Raw genomic sequence first — 7821 nt, 5'->3', positions numbered from 1 at the left:
ATTTCCTTTTCAGCATTTGACTGGTTATGAGATCTTTAATGCTACTCCTAGTCTAGATCTCAATCTGACAGCTCCAGGTCTTTCTTCTCCTACATGGGAAAAAGTGGGGTTAGATCTTAAAAGATCTAAGCAATGACTAATTATCTACAACTATGTACTCACATATGCAATATCTTTCCTATTCTAAATACATATAAAAAATAATAATGCTCAAATGACTAAAAGTAGAAAATGTAATGTTAAAGGACATATTAATTTTGATATGGAACCTTTCATTATAGTCAATAACAAGTATGCTGATCTTACAAGGAATAGATGTAGATCATAGAAGGGTAGTTTATGAGAGTCATGAGCCCATGCTTGAACCTCATAAATTATTCTTTTAAATATCATAGAATGGGATAATTCAACACTTGATTAGTTGTTTTAGAATATGATGAAGGGTTTGCATATTTTGTTGCAGGAAGAATTAGGAATAACACTTTCAGATGAAGCATTTGAATTACTCTTTGAGTCTCTTGACCATTCAGTTAGAAACAATGACACCTATATTAATAATGAGTTTAATGATGTTTATTTGGTGACAACAGTGGAACCAATTCCATTTGGAAGCATTTAAATTTCAGGATGAAGAAGTTTCAGAAGTTAGATATGTTTCATGGAAAGAGCTCAGAGAGCTTTTACTAAATAAATATTTCCAAATCTACAAAAGATGATCAACAGATATGAACTAATTAATCTTACTATAGAGTTAACTATACTTATCAAAGGAGACAAGGAGGCACTAGTACTTATAATTGAGGTTGCTAAGGTCTTGGATTGCATATTCTATGAATAGGTGTGGTATACCAATCCTACATTTAAAAATGGTTGGAGTGACATTCTAAAGATTCTGAACTTGATAATCTAAAGTTTGCATACTTTTGATTCATAAGAGCCATAGTCATGTTTTGATGACAATAAGGCTTTCTTGACCACTGCTGAAATGTCCCATTTCTAATTTTGTATGATATTTCCAACCTCTAATCAGATCTTTAAGATCAAACAACTAATATCACAAAGATCCACCAAATTTCTCAAGAAACCCCAAATCGGGTATGCCAGAAATAGTGCCAAAAGCTTCACAGCTTCACCTATTATTAATAAATCTGAAAGTGGAAATTTTTACAGAAATTTCAGCAGCATAAAAGCCTACAAAATGACATTTCCAGATCTGTATAGCCTTTACACAATAGTTCACAAATGTAGGACAAAAACTATGCTCATCGGGCTCTCAAAATTAACACAAAAATGCCCGAAAACACCACAAAAACACTAATAATCTATCTCAGAAGTTTAATCACATCTCAATACATATATTCAGCTCTATTTTAACACCTTAAAGTCTGAAATATAGCAGCAACCCAAACTGATATGAAATACTCAATTGTAAACACCAAATCATACAAAAAACACACTCGAAAACCCACAAATCTGCACTGTTCAACACAAAGGCAAACTCTGTATGAGCATGCACATGGAATGGATTCAAACTCCCTTCCTTATCCTTCTTGGAAATCTGTAAACTCCCATTCTTGGGTCTCCCTGGAAACCTGCAAACTCCCGTTCTTGGGTCTCCTTCTCCACAGGTTTGGCAGCCTCTGAAGAATAACAAAGAATGAGCAAAAATCAAGTTCTGGAATCCGCCCAAAATGCCTCCAAACCCCTTAAAAGAGGGAATAACCATAATTCACATCCAAGAGAGGTTAATGAAACATATTTTAATAATAATTTTCATTTATTAGTCCAACAGTTTCCAAAGATTAACCCCCTTTTTTTGAAACTTCACTTTCTTGGGCCTGCCTGCCTTAGCAAAGATTATTATTTTTTAATTATTTGAAAAGGGGACATGACAAGTCCTCCCCTCCCAAAAATTGCTTGTCCTCAAGCAATGGCTGAACAATAAACCAATCAATCCACCTGGATCCCAAATGTAGTCATGAACTATACTACTACCAATTAACACAGGCTCCTGTAATATCCTTTGCAATATGACCAAGAGGAATCCATAATCAAACTGACAATTATAGCTCAACCAAACTCCAAAATCACCACTACCACCATCAAAAACCCATGAGACACAAACTCTTAGAACATCAGAACCCAAGTAAAGTGGACAAATCAAACTACCAACACAATAAATACCATGAACGCATCCCACTGGCCTATACGGAATGTACAATCCAACTCTGCAACAATGGTGAACGCTCTCGTATGAAACTATACCAAGTATGGAGAATCCACACACTGTACAACTCCTGTAGTCAACACAACTCTGCAAATCACTAGCCACTATCTCATAACCATAACTCCCATGCACTGCTGATGGTGAAAAGACATTACAAGATAAAGAGTAAGAAATGGAATCCAAACAAAATTTGTTGGCCATCAACTCCTCAAAACAAGGATCAAATGCTAACTGATGTACATACCCTACAATATAATGTTGATTAAAAAAACCAACTTTAGTCAACAACTCACCATGAACAACCCACTGTGACTAATCACTAGCTAAGTCAGGAGATGTCATAGCCAAAGGAGTAGAATCAATAACAACACCCACTGAAGCATCACTCCCAAACTCCTGCTCTAAGTCACATATTATCAAGCTATCAACTGCAAAACCTATCACCATGTCATGCCCATCACAACTCTCATCTTGAGGCATCAAACTGTCCCATAACTGATGATAAGCACTAGGAACCAAAGTACATCTCTGTATCATCATCTCATCAACATGGTCATCAAAGGTAAATTGATGAGCATACCTCATAGTGTAATGCTGATATAATTCGCCAATCTCAGTCAGTGGCTCAGACTGTAATCTAGATGAAACTAACTGCAATTGATCATTAACCATTTTGGAACCGACTACTACCTCCAAAGATATCACCAAGGGAGTAGTATTACTAGCAGGAACCATGCCAACTGCCACCTCACCAACATCACACATGATCTTTGATACATCTCTAGTCTTCGTGCCATCAGTACTAGAGACCACCACCATGTTAGGCATACAAAAATCTGCTACAACACCCAACTCAACTGAACCTGACTCTAGTGGGAATGAACCTGATATGCCAATGTTAGTATCAAGGATGGATGTATCCCCATCTCCACTGTCTCTGACAATCTCGGCCATGGACATCCTCGGATCACCAAACACCACAGCTTGTGACTGTATAGAATCAGGTAAAGACTGTAGTTTCTCTAACTCCATGGTCACCTTAGCCAAATGAAACTGTGACTCCTTGAAAGCCAACTGTGTACTCTCAAGAATCTCAGAAGTCACCTCAAGCTACTCAGTAAGCTCACTCACCTCATCTTCCTTGGCCACCAATGCATCATATGCTGTACTACCCCATTCCATAAGATAATCTCTGTCGGCTACCAACTGCATATAATTCTGTCTCAAAATTTGAATAGCCTCCCATAAAGAGTGGATCTCTATCAAAACAAGATAACTGCCTCCCTGCTCATCACTAGTAGGAGAACCCCATCCATAAACTGCTAACAACTGATGAGCAGCATCAAAATGCTGGCAAGTGATAGCAATGTCTCGGTCACTAACTCTCAACTAATTAGACACATGATGGCATTGGCTTGACTGTCTCCTACAAACCTCCTCTGATGCACTGTCTAAAGGAGTATCCTCAAAGTTACTAGTCTCTAGAGTATTACCATCCATATCCTATGAATCAAATCTAAAGGTCATATCAACATACAGAGTATCAAAAATATTAGCATTGCTGTCCAACTCCTCTATACCCAAGGAAACTAAGTCTTCAAAATTTCCCACTGCATCCTCTTGGATGTCATCAATGCCAATATGATCCTAGGACTCATCTATACACACTGCCAAATATGAAATATCATCAACACATTCCAGCAAGTATGGTCGACTGGATATATGAACAAAGCCCAACATTGGTGTATAAAAACTAATGCCAACATCAAACAAGATACTAGCACAAGAAAAGACAACACCGTATAATCTACTAATCAAATCCATGATAGCATCCAAACAAACACTGCTACCAAAAAGTGTTAAAGATCTCCAGTCAACTAAATCCCAAATGCCAATATAACAATATCGAGTCTATATCTGTAAACTAGAATCAACTGGTAACTCAAGAAAACTCCTCACCTGAGTAATATGACCAATACCAACTAACTCCACATACCTATCATGATGAGATAATGAAGTCACAACACTATCTTTGTTCACCTTCAGCTGGTTGGACAAATCATGTGAAGTACTACCAGCCTCAACCTCATGTGATGAAGCATCTAACTGTGCCTGGTACTCTTTCTCAGCAAAGTCATGAATGCTCAATGTCTGCTCATCTCTACGAGGTATCTCACCATCCTGCACAAAAACATCCTCATAATCACAATCTGAACCCACTACACTGTAGTCACTGCCTATTGTAACTATACCATCTTGAATACCTGTGGCATCACCCTTTGATGACCTATAAACAATTGTCTCAATTTGAGTATCAAGTTGACCGTTACTATCAATCTATGTAATATCCTTTCCCACCACCTCCTGTGGCAGAGTAGAATCTGAGACCTCTACCTGGCTATCAGCTAGTTTCTCAAACTCCTCATGCAAGTTCTTGGGAATTGTGTCATTTGTCCTGTGAGAAAATCTGCCAAATAGAAATCCAGTCAACTTATCCACCTTAGCTAGGTCAGACAACATGTCATTCATTATACGGTGGTGCTCAACCAACTATTCAGACATGTCATGGCTTATTTTCATAAGTTTATCTCGAATGTCTAAATAACCATCCTTTCTACTGTTTTGATTCTGGATATCAATTGTCCAAGATCGTGTCCTCTGAGACTCTGTACTATACCTGTCCATTCTGGATAAAGTAGAGTGTAACCCCAATAGGATATAACTTCTTCAAACACCAAGAACTAACATGCAAATGATTAAAAGTAGCATGCAACCATAGATTTTGACATGCAACTGATTAGAAGCAACATGCAACCACCAAATTCACTAAGAACTAACATGCAAATGATTAGAAGTAGAATGCAACCATAAATTTTGACATGCATCTGATTAGAAGCAACATTCAATCATAAATTATGACATGCAAGATATGGGTAGTTGTCAAAACTGGCATGCAAGATCTGGGTAGTTGTTAAAACTGACATGCAAGATCTGGGTAGTTGTCAAAACTGACGCATAACTTCTACAACCACCAAATTCACCAAGAACTAACATGCAAATGATTAGAAGTAGCATGCAACCATTAATTTTGACATGCAGCTGATTAGAAGCAACATGCAACCATAAATTATGACATGCAAGATTTGGGTAGTTCTCAAAATTGAAATGCAAGATCTGGGTAGTTGTCAAAACTGACATGCAAACTTCTACAAACCCTCAGGCTGGCAAGATCATGGCTCTGATACCACTGAAATGTCTTGTTTCTGATTTTTTATGATATTTCCAACCTCTAATCAGATCTTTAAGATCAAACAACTAATATCACAAAGATCCACCAAATTTCTCAAGAAACCCCAAATCGGGTATGCCAGAAATAGTGCCAAAAGCTTCACAGCTTCACTTATTATTAATAAATCTGAAAGTGGAAATTTTTATAGAAATTTCAGTAGCATAATAGCCTACAAAATGAAATTTCCAGATCCATATAGCCTTTACACAACAGTTCACAAATGTAGGACAAAAACTATGCTCATCGGGCTCCCGAAATTAACACAAAAATGCTTGAAAACACCACAAAAATACTAATAATCTATCTCAAAAGTTTAATCACGTCTCAATAAATATATTCAGCTCTATTTTAATACCTTAAAGTCTGAAATACATCAGCAACCCAAACTAATATGAAATACTCAACTGTAAACACCAAACTCATACAAAAAACACACCCGAAAACTCACAAATCTGCACTGTTCAGCACAAAGGCAAACTCTGTATGAGCATGCACATGGAATGGCTTCAAACTCCCTTCCTTATCCTTCTTGGAAAATTTCAAACTCCCATTCTTGGGTCTCCCTGGAAACCTGCAAACTCTCATTCTTGGGTCTCCTTCTCCACAGGTTTGGCAACCTCTGAAGAATAACAAAGAATGAGCAAAAATCAAGTTCCGGAATCCGCCCAAAATGCCTCCAAACCTCTTAAAAGAGGAGATAACCATAACTCACGTCCAAGAGAGGTTAATGAAACATATTTTAATAATAATTTTCATTTATTAGTCCAACGGTTTCCAAAGATTAACCCCCTTTTTCTGAAACTTCACTTTCTTGGGCCTGCCTGCCTTAACAAAGATTATTATTTTTTAATTATTTGAAAATGGGACATGACAACTGCTGATTCAGCCATCAAACTATCTAAGGAAGCTTTGAAGCCAATTTTTGGATGGGAGGGTTTGAAATTAAGAGAAGCATTTCCTCAAGCCAAACCTGAGGGCACAAACTTCTACCTCCTAATATGGACTGAGTAGAATTTGGTTTGTGGAAGAGTATGTTAAAAAAGTAGCAGTAGGAGCTAGCTATTGTTATTATTATTATTATTATTGTGATTCAAAGGCATACACATTCTATCCTTGATAATATTCCACTACATATAGATTTATCAACTATAAGTTAGTCATGTGATGCCAAGATATCTATAGCTTATAATATTTTGATTGTACCATATATAGAAAAATATCAAAGTTATTTGAAGGATGTAGCTGATTTACTGCATAAAGCTAGAGATATTGTTAATACACCTAGCTTGAAGTGATTGTTGAAAGCAAAGGCTGATGCTTTCCTTACAAATTACTACTACGATTCAAATATTACCTGGCTAAACTTGCAAATATGATGCCCATTGATCCAGATAAGATTGGTAAGAGGAGAACTATTCTAAGAAAGTGTAAGAATGGAACATAATTTCCAAAACTTGTTTTCTTTGAATGAAAATTCAAAAAATGTAAAATTGGAATTTATATGTTATATACATATAGAAAACCCTTCAAACTTCTAGAAAATATAACAAGGGTTTCCAACAAGAAATACCCCATGAAATTACATAGGAGAAACCCTACTCAGGTTTTGTTTAAAATGGAGTATAATTTCTAGAAAGAAAAGGGAAAAAACCATTTGTATCTTTTGGAAACAGTAACGGTATATGCAATAGTTGTTGATAAATAGCAAGAAAACCATTGGAATCAACAAAAAAATGATGCTCCAACAGATTTAACAATGGTGGCATGTATGGAAAAAACTAGAAGGAAAAAATACCAATAAACCTCAATTTTAAAGTTTGAGCAAATGATCTTATGGTAGTCAACATTTAAAAACTAGAAAAACAAATATGCAGCTTCATTTCACAACAAAAATATATTTCATGTGCCATAAAACAATCAATATAAAACCTTGAGCAAGCTCTCATTGCAACATGCAAGAAAAAGGCCAGTAAATTCTTCATAACAACTATCAAATAGAAGCAACAAAATACCTCTCAAATGTACAATGGTGGAAAGTAGAAAGGAAAACCACAAATAATGTAGCTTCAACAAGCTCATCAATGGTAGGCTTCAAATATCAACAAAACTTTCCAGTGACGGTTAAAATAGTAAGATCTTCCTTCAAAAAACCAACAAATATTCTTGGTGGTGTGGCAAAGAAACATTCTAAAACCCTTGTATTCTTTCTCTCTATCATTCTAGATTCTTCCAAAATGTGAATGTGGAAATGAATCCCCTTTTTAGGGTTACAAAGGCTTTTATGCCTTTTACATATTTCATATTC

At 36.2% G+C, this 7821-nt stretch overlaps 1 pseudogene; it reads left to right on the top strand.

The window, feature by feature from the left end:
* The first annotated feature begins 433 nt into the window (after positions 1 to 433).
* LOC149530295 (nudix hydrolase 3 pseudogene) lies at positions 434 to 6892 on the top strand (annotated as a pseudogene).
* Positions 6893 to 7821: the final 929 nt, after the last annotated feature.

The sequence above is a fragment of the Cupressus sempervirens genome, chromosome 11 (genome assembly GCF_028749045.1).
Source record: "Cupressus sempervirens isolate cs-2001-9-10 chromosome 11, ASM2874904v1, whole genome shotgun sequence".
In the NCBI taxonomy this organism is placed as follows: domain Eukaryota; kingdom Viridiplantae; phylum Streptophyta; class Pinopsida; order Cupressales; family Cupressaceae; genus Cupressus; species Cupressus sempervirens.
Note: the sequence above shows the minus strand (reverse complement) of the source record. Positions and strands in the feature narration are given on the sequence as shown.